The following is a 12,557-nucleotide window of genomic DNA, read 5'->3' as shown; positions in this document are numbered from 1 at the left end:
GGGGGGAGAGGAACACTTCAAGGGGTTAGATATTCATCTTGTATTGATGGCTCAGATTCCTACTGTGTCACTTTTCTGGTGTTTGATAAGGCACACAAAGCAGTTGTGGGAGAAAGCATATCACTTGTATCCATGGTAACTTGAAAGATACTTTGGAACTCAAAAGGATAGAATAAGCCAGAGTAATAGGTCTCATTATAAGGGCAAAATACATAAAAGGTTCAGGCATATGCTTTTAATTAGTTGCCAAAAATAGCTAGATTCAGAGATGATGCAATGAAACAATAACTTGTAGTGTTAGAAAGGAGCAGCGTTTGAAACCGAAAGATATGCTCAAGTGAAAAGCTTTTATGTTACCATCTTTGGGGTATTTGGTCCATGAATATGAATAGATTTGCTGTGGTTTCTTAATCATGCTTAGGACACGAGAGCACACACTGATGAAAGCCCAGTGCAAGTCTCATATGACTCCCAAGTTTCAGAAGTTCCATACTGATGTTAATTCTCGCGGCTGTGATGCAGCTTCTTATGAATAGCGTGTGCAAAGCATTCTCTTAATGTTTTATAAGTGCACTGCTGGCAAAAGCCATGTGAGGAGTGCTTCTAGGTGGGGATAACAAAAAAAAAGCAGTGAAAATGCAGATTAGTTTGAGATCAAAGATACTGTATTTTCCAGAGTAAGTCACTTTAATTAATTTTGAAATAGGAAATAAAGCAATGGGCAAAGTGTGAAAATGTAGTATGAAACCTGAATGGATAGACTAGAATTGAATCCTGGAGAAGGAAAATAGAACAGTGTGTGAAGTGCAGGGTTCAGGGTATTTGAATAACCATGTTAATAGAAGCACTTTAATACAGTGAATGATTTTAAAGTTTTCTATTTGAACAGCAGTGTTTGTAAGGAATCCATCTTGTATTGCAGTGCATTTCTCCACATTATTTCCTCTGTTGCTATAGAAACTAATTCGAGTGCAGCTGTGATCGCTTATCAAAATTCTAATGTTTCAATACCCATTTCTTATTTGGAGTTATTTAAATAGCCTTGTCTTACTTCGTATCAAAGGGCACATTTCATCACTGCCGAATTGTTGACTGGTCAAAACGTTACCGCAAAGCGATGGCAAATGCTGTGGGTTGGTTTCTTTCTGCCATCTAAGCAGCCTTGTTGTTCAAGTTTGACTAACAAGCAAATTAAGGCTTTTTCACTTGATAAATTACGAAGATCAATATTTGTTGTCTAACAGCAGCATTCTGTAATGGGTATTGCTTCCTCAGTGTATTCTTAATTGCGCTGAATATCACATATAACTGCCGTTGTTCCTGTTACGCATGGCCATGGGGGTGTGTTTGTATGTATATGTGTGTGTTCACATGTATGTCCCTGTGCGCATTAACTATTGGTGGAGTGTTTTTAACTGAAGTCTGTGCCTTGGCGTGTTCATTTTAGCAAAGTAAAAACGTGAACGGGACTACATTGTCTAAAACTAGTCAGTTAACAAGGTGCGCTGCAGTAGAACGTCTCTAGTTTACCAAACCTCTTTTGCTCCTTGTATTACGTGTTTCTTTGGGGTTGAGGTTTCTTGTGGTGGTGGTTTGGGGGGGGTTGCGTTGCTTTTAACAATGAAAGTACTATGCTGGTAGGTGCATGTGTTTAATGCAGGATGCGCAATGCAGCTAGCTTATGCAGAGGAGTTGTACTCACCAGTGAATTGTTAAACAGCTGTGTTCTAGAAGGAGCTTTATAGATATTTGAGATACCTGTATTTATCCTTCCTTATTACGGTCACGAACTGAAGGTTCTCAGTATGTATTGTAGAACCAGTGAATAGCAGGACCTGTGGAGATCATCTAGGAGTTCAGAGAGCTGCCTCTGAAGCTAGACCAGGTTGCTCAGGTCCCTAAAACCTTCAAGGCTGTTGATTACTCAGCCTTTCTGGGTAACCTCTTCCATTCCATTTGACACATTTAAAGTGTTTTTTCCTGTTGCTTAATCAGAGTTTCCTTTTTTGCAGCATGTACTTGTATCAGTTATGTATCGGTTTCATATATAGCTATATAAAGCTACTATAAAGTAGTTTATTAATAGAATGGTGTAAACTCTTAAAGCTGAGGTTTGAAAGAATTAGTATGCAGGTTATGAACTGTGTTAAACATAAATCTGCTAAACGTGTTTTCGATTGTAATATGAAGATCTAAAAACTTTGCTGGCACCAAATTATGACAAAGGGTGAGGTGGCAATAGGTCTGGAGGCAAATCTTGTGTGCTTTCTGATGTGGTAGCCAAGTTCCTGATGTGTTCCAGTAGCGCTTTTCAGGTTAATCACTGACTCTAATGAGTGTACACTAATTTCATGTAGAGTGAAATAAATCATTTTCAAATTTGAAATTATCATACAAACATTTTGCAGCTGTAGCTGTCAGACTTTGATTGCTAATTAACTGCTGTGCATCACCTTTAAGGCTCTTACTCAACAAGCAGCGTCAAACAGTAACATCAAACTGGGGGTATGAATTCTTGCTAGTGTAAGAAGGGTCTGTGGGAAGCAGATTTTGATGGCTCTGCATGGTTTTCCTCTGTCACAACGGCTAGTGCGTTTCATATTGTAGGTATAGCACCACAATCATGATTTTGCAATTAGTATTTGGGGAAGTTAAATGGGTTGAGGCTCTGTTTCTTGGTCGTTCGGTACTCTCCTTTCTTTGGGTGGAGGACATGGAAGACGAGTTCCTCTCCTGCTGGTGGTTGTGGACTGAAGCATCGTTCTGTAGACTTTCATGAGCCCTCTGTCTGCAGTATGCAGCGTGGCCACTGTTCTGTTATCCACATAATGGCCTCAAACTGAAACAGGGCAAGTTCAGGTTAGATCTAAGGCAGAAGCTCTTCCCTGTGAGGGTGCTGAGGCCCTGGTGCAGGTTGCCCAAAGAAGTGGTAAATGCCCCATCCCTGGCAGTGTTCGAGGCCAGGTTGGACAGTCTTGGGCGAGCTGGTCTAGGGTGAGTCATCCCTGCCCATGGCAGGAGGTTGGAACTGGATGATCTCAAGCTCTTTTCCAACCCTATGGACTATTCTATGATTCTATAAGCTCTTGCATAGCTCTTGCGACTGGTGCTATGACTGACTGAAAACGCCTTCACCAGGCAGACTCCTATTCATCCGGTCCTGTCAACATGCACCAAATGGCCTGTTTTGTGGATTATGTGACAACTCTGGGAACAGAGCAACAACTACATCATCTATTACATATAAGCCTAGTAAAGCAGCTCATCTGTGACAGTGGCTTAATCCATGCCTTCTCTCAGTATTTGCAGCCTTCTCTCTGAGTGTGCGAGGGAAAGATAGCTTGCTTTCGAGGCGTGTCTATTGCCTGTGGTTTCACAGTGCCTATTTGGTCTTAAAAGTGGTATCAGTGCCATTATAGCTAAGCATACACTAATATCTAAAAGCTTTTAGGTGAGTTCTTGAGCATATGTAGACAATTTTCTTCTGTTGGTGCAGTTACTCCTGCAGGCTGAGATTGTCCTTGATTTTTCTGGGTTCCAGCTGCTTTTTATTGGGGCAAGTTATGAGAACTGCCTCAAAAAGAAGAAAACCTGAATTTTCTAGAATCCTTCTTGCAGGAACACTCTAATGTACTGCAGGAAATACAGTCTGGGGTACTAAAGCAAGCCGCTGAGCCAGTGTGGCAAGGAAAGAAGGGGGAGAAGTGCCTGAACAGATAAGAGAAATCAAGGTCCTTTGGAATCTCAGGATCTGGACACACCGTCTCCCCACTCAAAAGGAAAAACAGGAGTAGATCTAAAGTAGAAACACAAAAAGAAGTGCTTGTTCTGAGGAATGTCTTCCCTCTCCTGGGATGTCACTAGCTGTGTTCTCTAGGCTGTGCGGATTTTCGCCTACAAACCCGGCTATTCCCACCCCTCAGATATCACGTAATATGTCTCTTTTCACCTCTTTGCTCTGTTGACATTGTTTTTTCTCAGCTCTGAACCATCCCTTGGCGTGTCAAGTGTTCTTTTATTTTTCCCATTCCTTCACCTTTCTTCTGAGGGTTTTGCTTTGTTATTTTAGCTGTTTGTAATTTCTCCTCCCTGTTTGCAGCTTCTCTGTTCTTTAGTCCTCTCATTTCCTATACAGATCTACCAAGCTCTCTCCCTTTATTTCTTCCCTTTGTTCATTTACCAGCAACCTATCACTGCTTTCTGAATCATTGCATCTGCTTTGTCCTTTTGCCTTTTCAGTTGGGTTTTTTGTGTGCAGTTGGGTTTTGTTTTTCTGCTTCCCTTTACTTTTTTTCCCCCCACCCTAATAGTGTATTTTTTGTTTGCTCTTCTTTCTCTTCCACTACAGACAGAGCTGATGCTAATGGAAAAGTCTGTCGGGGTATATCTTTAGAAGCTAGTGCCTTGGAGGTCTCCTTTTTGGTGGTGGTACACAATTCAGGTGAATTCTAGATTAATAATAATTTAAAAGGCTTGAAGTAAACGTAAGAAATAAGAATAAACCCCAGAAGAAAGGGCTAGGGTACTAATCTAAAGACTTGGGCTTAGTTCCACACTGCACTGGAAGCCTATTGTGATCATGAGCACTTCTGAGCTGGGTTTGCACCAATCTTTGCCTCTTACTTAAACCTGTACTTGAGTTCTCCATCTGTAAAATGCTGAACACCTTAACTTCTGCTATGGTGGTAATGCTGTTCTTCACCGTAATATATATTTCACTTACATGGATTAACTGTTACATGATACCAAACTGGGAACATAGCATTATCTTAAGGAGATGGGCAGCGAATGTAACCCATGCCCTACCAAAAAAGCATTATGCTGCTCTGTGTTAGGGACTCACTCCAGCAGAGTATCCCTTGAAATTGCTGTGAAAATAAGGCAAAGGAATCAAAGCAAGCCTTGTGTCCCTGTTCTGGAAGCAGTTCTTGATGGCAAATGTCTTTTCTGGTTCATTTTCACCAGCTAGGGTAGTAATAAGTAGCTAAAATACTAGGGAACTTTGCATAATGGTTTTGATCAAAATGACAAACTGCAGCTGTTTTTAGGGGATGGTGAAGTTACTGCATTAAAGTTGCAGAAGGAGTTCTTACTAAAAGGAAGTAATTGTATCTTATTTAAAGTAACAATGGGAAAAGGAATAATGGCATTCTAATAGTAAAGCAACGCATTTAAGTGCAGTTTATACTGCTGAATGGAGCTTGTTTATATCATCAAATGAATAATTATTGAGATCTTAGAGGGGGGTCCGGTATTGCTTAGAAAACTTTGTGTTCCGTTTGCTTTTTTGTCAGAAAAAGAAAAAGAAATGGGCCTGAAATGAGCTGCAAAATATGAAACGTTCAAGAAAATTATACGCATAACACATTCCTCTTGCTTTCTAACCGTTCTTGCCTTCCTCATTTGAGACCAAAGAGAATGAGAGCAGGAACATTACAGGAGTATTAGCTGTGCGTTACAATGCTCCACTGGGAATTGATTCTAGACCTCTGTGGGATCTTTTTCACCCTTTCAGCGCTTACCCTGCTGCTCCATTCCTGTGCTTCATGCTGCAGCTGTACTAGGATTAAACTGACCTGGAATTTGCAACTGTCATTGAAAGTGAGAATTGTACTCCAATGAAGCATAGCAGTAACAGGGAGGTGTTTCCTAAGCCCGCATCTACCTGCTGCTGTCCAGAGGTATGAGGGGATGCTGGTGCATGCACGCTGATGAGAAATGGGGATTCTTGAGGCCTGAGCTGGTTTGCAGTGGGCAGCTTTCAAAGCTTCTGTCTGTTCTGCTCTGAGCTTCCGTTAAGCACCTGTAAATGCTGGTGAGATAGTCAAATTTGGGTGCGTTTTCACAGGGATGATAAAAGGCATTTCCTTGTCACCAAGGCACTCTAGGATTTCAAAGCCGGTTGTCAATCAGCTTCAGCAAGCAGGACCTCAAGTGCATTTTAAGGGAGAAGGAGGAAATAAGAAGGAAGATTCTATGAATTCATTTAACTGACTGTCTTTTGGAAGTGGTATTTTTATAACAGTCGTGATAACATGGACAAAGTGAACAGAGATGCAAAGGAATAACTGTTCATTTATGGAGTTAGCCACCATAGTGGGCCCCTCACGGCAAGAGGGACATTGAGGGAAGGGCAACAGAGCTGAGGCAGGGCCTGGAGCCCAAGTGTGATGGGGAAAGGCTGAGGGACCTGGGGGTTCAGTGTGGAGAAGAGAAGGCTCAGGGGGGACCTGATGGCTCCCTACAAGTGCCTGAGAGGAGGATGGAGCCAGGAGGGGCTGGGCTCTGCTCCCAAGGAACAAGGGATGGGACAAGAGGAAACGGCCTCCAGCTGCCCCAGGGCAGGTTTAGATGGAGCTGAGGAACAATTCCTGCCCCAGAGGGTGCTCAGGCATTGGAACAGGCTGCCCAGGAACGAGGCCTCGGTGCCATGGGTCAGTGGTGGCCTTGGCAGTGCTGGGGAATGGTTGGACTGGGTGAGCTTAAAGGGCTTTTCCAACATGGTTGTGCCTATGAGTCTATGATCTGAAAAGTAGCTTAAAGGAAAGTTGGGTGCTCTTAAGCAATAGAGGTGAAACCAGCATCTAATTGGAACAGAAAAGAAGTTTTTCCCCCTAAGAAGTTGAATGAGCACACTTAGTACAAATGTTTTACCTAAGAAATGAAACAATGGAATTGAAAGCAAACAGCTGTACAGTTCCACTTTGTAAAGATCACGGCTTCCAAAAAGCTGTAGAGCCAGAGGTACTCTCAGAAAAGGGGTTTCTGAAGTCTGCTTTTCAGAGGTTCAATAAGTAAATAAATTAATGTGTGTTCTGGAAGGCTTGATTGATTGCTGTTTGCATCAATAGGAGATGAAACATTCCAGCAGTATTTAGGTTTCTTCTGTACAGGGGAAAGTATAAATCCGGACCCAGGTAGCACAATTCCTTCCTATCCAAATTAGTAGGACCGTTGAACAAGGAAGCAGAGAACGATACTTCAGTTGAAAGCAAATGAATTCAAGAGATGCTAATGTGTAATTTTCATTTAAAGACGACCAAAATATTTGGGAAGGAAACAAAAGGCTGCCTTTGACAGTTAGCTGGCTATAATGCTTTAATAACGTATTTGTACTTTAAATGTTCTAATTTGGGCTCATTTTGGAACGCGAAAGCTTGGGGTTTTTCACCAGTGCGGTGCTTTTCTGTATTGCTCTGTAAAACGGGCCATGAATTCTTGCAAATGGGAAGTGCTCTCCTAAGTGCAGGAAAAGGCACATTTCTTTTGGAGCCAGCAAAACCAAGCTGTGCTTCTGCAGGCTCCTGGTGTCAACAGGACACAAAAGAACTGCAAAATCACTGCACGAGCATCACTAGCTTCAATTGATTGTAGACCTTTCCTGAGAAAGAAAACAGAAGCTTTAAGGACTGGACATTGAGATAAAACTCATAAAAGAAATACTGAATTATTAAAAACCAAATACCCAAAATCAGTGCAAAAGAGAACCTTTTTCTTGCATGAATGACCAGTAGAATTAAGCCGAGAAGGTGAGGCAAATGCACTGCTAAGAGCTCCCTGTGAAGTCAGATGGAAATGGCAACAATGCTGGTTTGATTGCCATAGGCTCAGGGTATGTGGAATTTTCTAAATATTAGGAAACCAAAGAGAATTATTTTTTAGTGGAAAAAACAAAAACAAACCCCAAACTACAAATAAAGCTAGGAATAAAACAGAGATATGATTACTTTTCATCTTTACTGGTGAATTGCTTGATGTAGAAGAGAGTTGAGCTGTGACTGAAAGTCTAAAAACATGGCAAATCCAAAAAGAATGTTAATTTAAGGTGTTTTCCTATTGCTCATAACAACCCCATAGCACTCCTATATTCCCTTTCTTTCTTTAAGCAAGACTAGTATCATAACTCTCGGAAAAATAGAATAATGCCCAGATAATTTGTTCTATTTGTGGGATAATATGGGGTGTTTTTTTCCCTCACAAAGATGCATGTAAGCTTTTCGTTTGAATGGAAGGAGAGCCCCGAGGTTTCATTCAGTATTTAATGTTTGGGTTTTATACTCCTCCTAACATGGGCTAATTCAGTCAACGTCGTATTTTTGGATAGTAGAAGAGTTCAAACATGACACTTCCATTTGGGCTGCGCAGACAGGGACTCTCGAAGGGTATTTAATCATTCAGAACCAGAAAGGTTTCTTGAATTTTTAAACGCGTTTCATTTTCTGTTTTACTTAAATTGTCTTTAACATTTGCAGAGAGCCCCTTGAAGGCTCAAACTCCAAGTTTGCATGAGGTTTAAAAAAGAAATAATTAGGGAGCATTAGTGTATGTGGAGACCTATTAGAGGCCAAGAAGGTGCTGTTGGAGTGTGAAGATACTCTGATAATTACAATATAGGACTTGCTAAAATGATTAAGTCATATAGGGATTATTTGTTTTCAAGGACCTGGAAACCAGATTGCCAAAGAAGTTTTGTTGCCTCCCACAATAGTATGAATATTTAAAGAACACATATATATATATATATACACACACATATATATATATATATATAAAAACTCCAAGTTGCAGAAGCGTTGTTAATTACTGCTACTGAGAGAGGGGAATTAAAACTAAAAGGATAGTTTGTTTTCCCATACGTTGAGATGGATGTTCTTGGAATGGCTTGGGAAGTACAGGCTAAAGAGAGCTCGGTTTGTGCTGCTGAGAACCTTTGGGAAAATCCATTAAAATAGCAAAGTCTAAGCATTGTAAATGTGGAAAGGAACATTACCAGCTTCATGATGGAATGTGGTATAGCCTAGCTAGTGTGGTCCTCAGGGGACCTGGACAGAGAGGGGAAATGAGGAGCATCAGAAGCAGAAAGTTCAAATAGAATCATAGAATGATAGAATGCTTTGGGTTGGAAAGGACCTTGAGATCATCCAGTTCCAACCTCCTGCCACAGGCAGGGACACCTCACTCCAGACCATGCCCCTGAAGGCTCTGTCCAGCCTGGCCTTGAACACTGCCAGGGATAGGGAATTTACCAGTTCCTTGGGCACCCTGTGCCAGCACCTCGGCACCCTCACAGGGAAGAGCTTCTGCCTTAGATCTAACCTGAACTTGCCCTGTTTCAGTCTGAACCCTTCACTCCTTGTCCTGTCGCTGCAGTCCCTGATGAAGAGCCCCTCTCCAGCATCCTTGTAGCCCCCTTCAGACCCTGGAAGCTGCTCCGAGGTCTCCACGCAGCTTCTCTTCTTCAGGCTGAACAGCCCCAGTGTTCTCAGCCTGTCTTTATCTTTAAACTGTGATTCCATTCAGAAAAATGCCTGGAAAAGTTTGTGTGTTTTCTTCAGACTTACCACTTGTGTGTTCCAGGAATGCATGTTTTGGCCTAGGTTGCTGTGTCACATCTCACTGACAGGCCCCTGAGGTTGATGGCAAGATGTGTGTCACGTCCCCTGGGCTTTCAGTCAGTGCAGGGACTTGGGAAAACAGATGAACCTTCATTGTTTAACAAACAGCAGTGAAGAGAAGGTATTTATGTACTTCTGATTTAAATGTGCTAATGACAGTTGACATGCTGTAATCTCTGAGCATACCAGCGAGGTGCTAATCTGCTTGTGTTTGTCTGGTATTTCACTTGTAGTTCTGGTTTCTTCAGCAAGGACTTTACTATTACCACTGTATGAGTGTTTTCCCAGCCCACTAAAGAGGGGTGGAAATTCTAACTAAAGCAGTTAACCCTTAAAAGATTGACTATTCAAATCTGCCTCTTGACAGCAATACACTGGATTCTCAATTTAGAGTTTATTAAGTACTTGTTGCTAAACAATTTAATAACAATGCATTATGAGAATACAAAGGCATTTCCCACACTTTGGGTAGAAAACTGAACGTGGGATCTCTCTTTCTAATTTGTCTTTCCTCTCTTCTGGCATTTGCTGGCTGGGAGGAACCTCACGCTACACCCAGTTTGGCTTCTCTGTGATTATTACTTCCAGGCTTGGTTTTGTCTAGTCCAAACGGGGGTGGTAATTGAATATGATTAATTTAATTGGGGGAATGGTCAAAACATATTTTCTGTCTGGTTTGGGAGTGGAAAGTTTCTTGGGGAAACCTGCGTAGGAACGATGCAACGATTCATTTTGGATTCTCACTGTAACCATTTGCTAGGCAGGGGGGTTGGAACTAGATGATCTTAAGGTCCTTTCCAACCCTAACTATTCTATGATTCTATGATAGCAGTTGTTATTAGCACATCCGGTGGTCTTTGGAGTGTATTCTTTGGCTTTGTCTGTGTGAAGTGTAGTTGTGTCTAAGTTTACGCCTTAAATGAATGGTGCAAGGTATGTTAGAGGCAGTGGTTCCACACGTAGACATGCCAACGCTGCAGATCATGCTTTCCTTTCAGCTCCAAGCGTTTTTCTCCAATACAGTCACTTAGGCCAGCATGCATTAGCAGTGGCTGTATATTTTTGTGCATTCAACTTTGCTATCTTCTTATGTAAACGGTGTGCAAAACCATTTTCTACCTGTTTAGGCAGGGGTGTCCTTAGAGTGATAAACCAGGCTGTTTGGTTGAAGAGTTTACCTGCTTTGTTTGGTAGATGATACTTTCCAAATGCAATAGCTAAACCGCTACCCCAGTGTTTCAGTTTGTTCTGAGACTTTGGAATCACAGCTGGTGAATAAGAATTTCCTTCACTTTTCTCCCACCTACATTAAAGGTACCTTCTCTGTGCTGTTTTCCCATAGGGATGTATAATGGAGTTCATCAAAGTGAAAAAAGTGAGTCACACCCTCACTTATTTACTCCTGTAAGACAACAATGTGTTGATAGTTACCCAGCCGCGCTTTCCTTGCGTTAGATCATGCAAAAAGCTGGGAGTTTAAAAGTCTTCACAGGCTTGACTGCAGGTGAAAAGAAAGAAACTACATAGCTACTACCTGGTGGTTACTGTCTCAGTTAATGCTGTTTGATGCCTTTTAGCTCCAACGAGCAGAAATGTTGTTGCTCTATGTTTCCTGGAGTATTTCATTATAGAAATCACGAAAAGGAAGCCCTGTTTTCATGGTATAGGGAGTCAAAGGAGATTATTATGATTAAAGTAGCAGTTTAGATTCTAAAACTTTGTCTACCTAGTTTCATAGGCACAAGTTATCTAATGCAAAAACCTAACACCAAAACCTCAGCAAAAACCCCAAACCCAAGTGCTTTCCCATCTCTCTGCTTTGTAAATAAAGCTTTCTCACTATTGCTGCCTGGTGATTTCAAGATGCTGACTGGCCCATTTCACTCTATTTCTTATATAAGGTTTTGTGTGTATCTGCTAGACTGATGACTATGTTTCAAGTATAGGATCCCCTGCCTGCTCTGCTTTCCTTTCCAGCCCTTGGAACTGGAGTTTCATGTGTTAGTGGCACTGGGCTAGCTAACAGCAGAAGACCTTTTACGGGTGCACTGTAACAGTAATTTGGACTCGCTCTAAATGGCAGGCTGGCTCTGATGGGTCTATCAAAGAAGAGAGGGTTCTTGACAGCAGTGTCATCTGTAGGAGTGTTTTAATTACTGATTTGCCTTAGCTAAAGCTAAGAGGGGTTCCATTAGGAGCCCAGTGAAAGAGATGAAAGCCCTGCATTCCCCAGTTATATATTTATCCAGGTAGTAGGATATGCTCCATAATAAACTATCCTTCAGTTGCCCAGCCCTGGGGATCTGCAGTGCACATCGGCTCCCTTCTAGCCAATGTAGCTGGGTTTCCTTCCCATGGACTGTATGCACTGAAACAACGGTGGTTTGGGTTTCCATCATCCCAGGTGGTGTGAAATGTTCCAGTATATCCACAGTTGGATACAGCCCAGACTTCCGAAGGAAAGGAGAACAAAAGGGAGCCTGAGACAGTTTCTCAAGAGAGCCATACTATTGCCTTTCCAGCCTTGTTCCATAAAGAGTAGCTCTTAAGCATACTCTGTTTGTGTGACAGGTTGAACAATTGGCAGTTGCCTCTGAAGCAGACAAAAGGTTTATTTCCTTGCTGAGAATGCAGGACATAGGCAGGGCAATCCTATATACAAAATATTGATGACGAAGCTAAAACGTACCACCTTTTTCTTGTGGGAAACAAGGTCTTTTCCATTGTTAGATGACGCTGAAATCAAAGCTTATGTTGTTCTGACGTCGATACTTTTGTTAACTTCCTCGTTTGGCAGATTTTCCTGTGGGTGAAAGCGATGTGTCTGACACCAGAAAGCAGTGGTGGTTTAAAACTTCTGTGTATGAGGTAATTGTGTGTGTGAGGGGCATGGAAATCTTCATTAAAATCTCTACAGAAGGTGTACACAAAATGGGATACAGGTTTTTACCTGTTCTTGGTATTCCTTTCATTTCAACTACTGCATGCCTTGCTGTCTCCTCCCAGGTCTAGCAGCTGTGTATTGCTTCATAGCACAATATGAGATTATAATAATGCTGCCTAGCACAATATGAGGTCAAACATGGAAATGTAATTATTTTGAATTAACTTCCTGTATCCATAGCCATGCATCAGGTTTATTTTCTGAGGAGATGTATAACC

The 12,557-nt window shown here is 41.7% G+C and overlaps 1 protein-coding gene and 1 long non-coding RNA gene across 6 annotated transcripts in view; one reads left to right on the top strand and one right to left on the bottom strand.

Moving 5' to 3' along the window:
• LOC130593409 (uncharacterized) overlaps positions 1 to 12,557 on the bottom strand; it is a 139,114-nt gene that overhangs the window by 65,863 nt on the left and 60,694 nt on the right. The window lies entirely within an intron of this gene.
• Positions 1 to 12,557, top strand: part of SYT14 (synaptotagmin 14) — a 76,025-nt gene that overhangs the window by 43,520 nt on the left and 19,948 nt on the right. The window lies entirely within an intron of this gene.

Source organism: Pezoporus wallicus, unplaced genomic scaffold (genome assembly GCF_028554395.1).
Source record: "Pezoporus wallicus isolate ANWC-B61680 ecotype Strahan unplaced genomic scaffold, APGP_CSIRO_Pwel_v1 contig_11493, whole genome shotgun sequence".
NCBI classification, from domain to species: domain Eukaryota; kingdom Metazoa; phylum Chordata; class Aves; order Psittaciformes; family Psittacidae; genus Pezoporus; species Pezoporus wallicus.
Note: the sequence above shows the minus strand (reverse complement) of the source record. Positions and strands in the feature narration are given on the sequence as shown.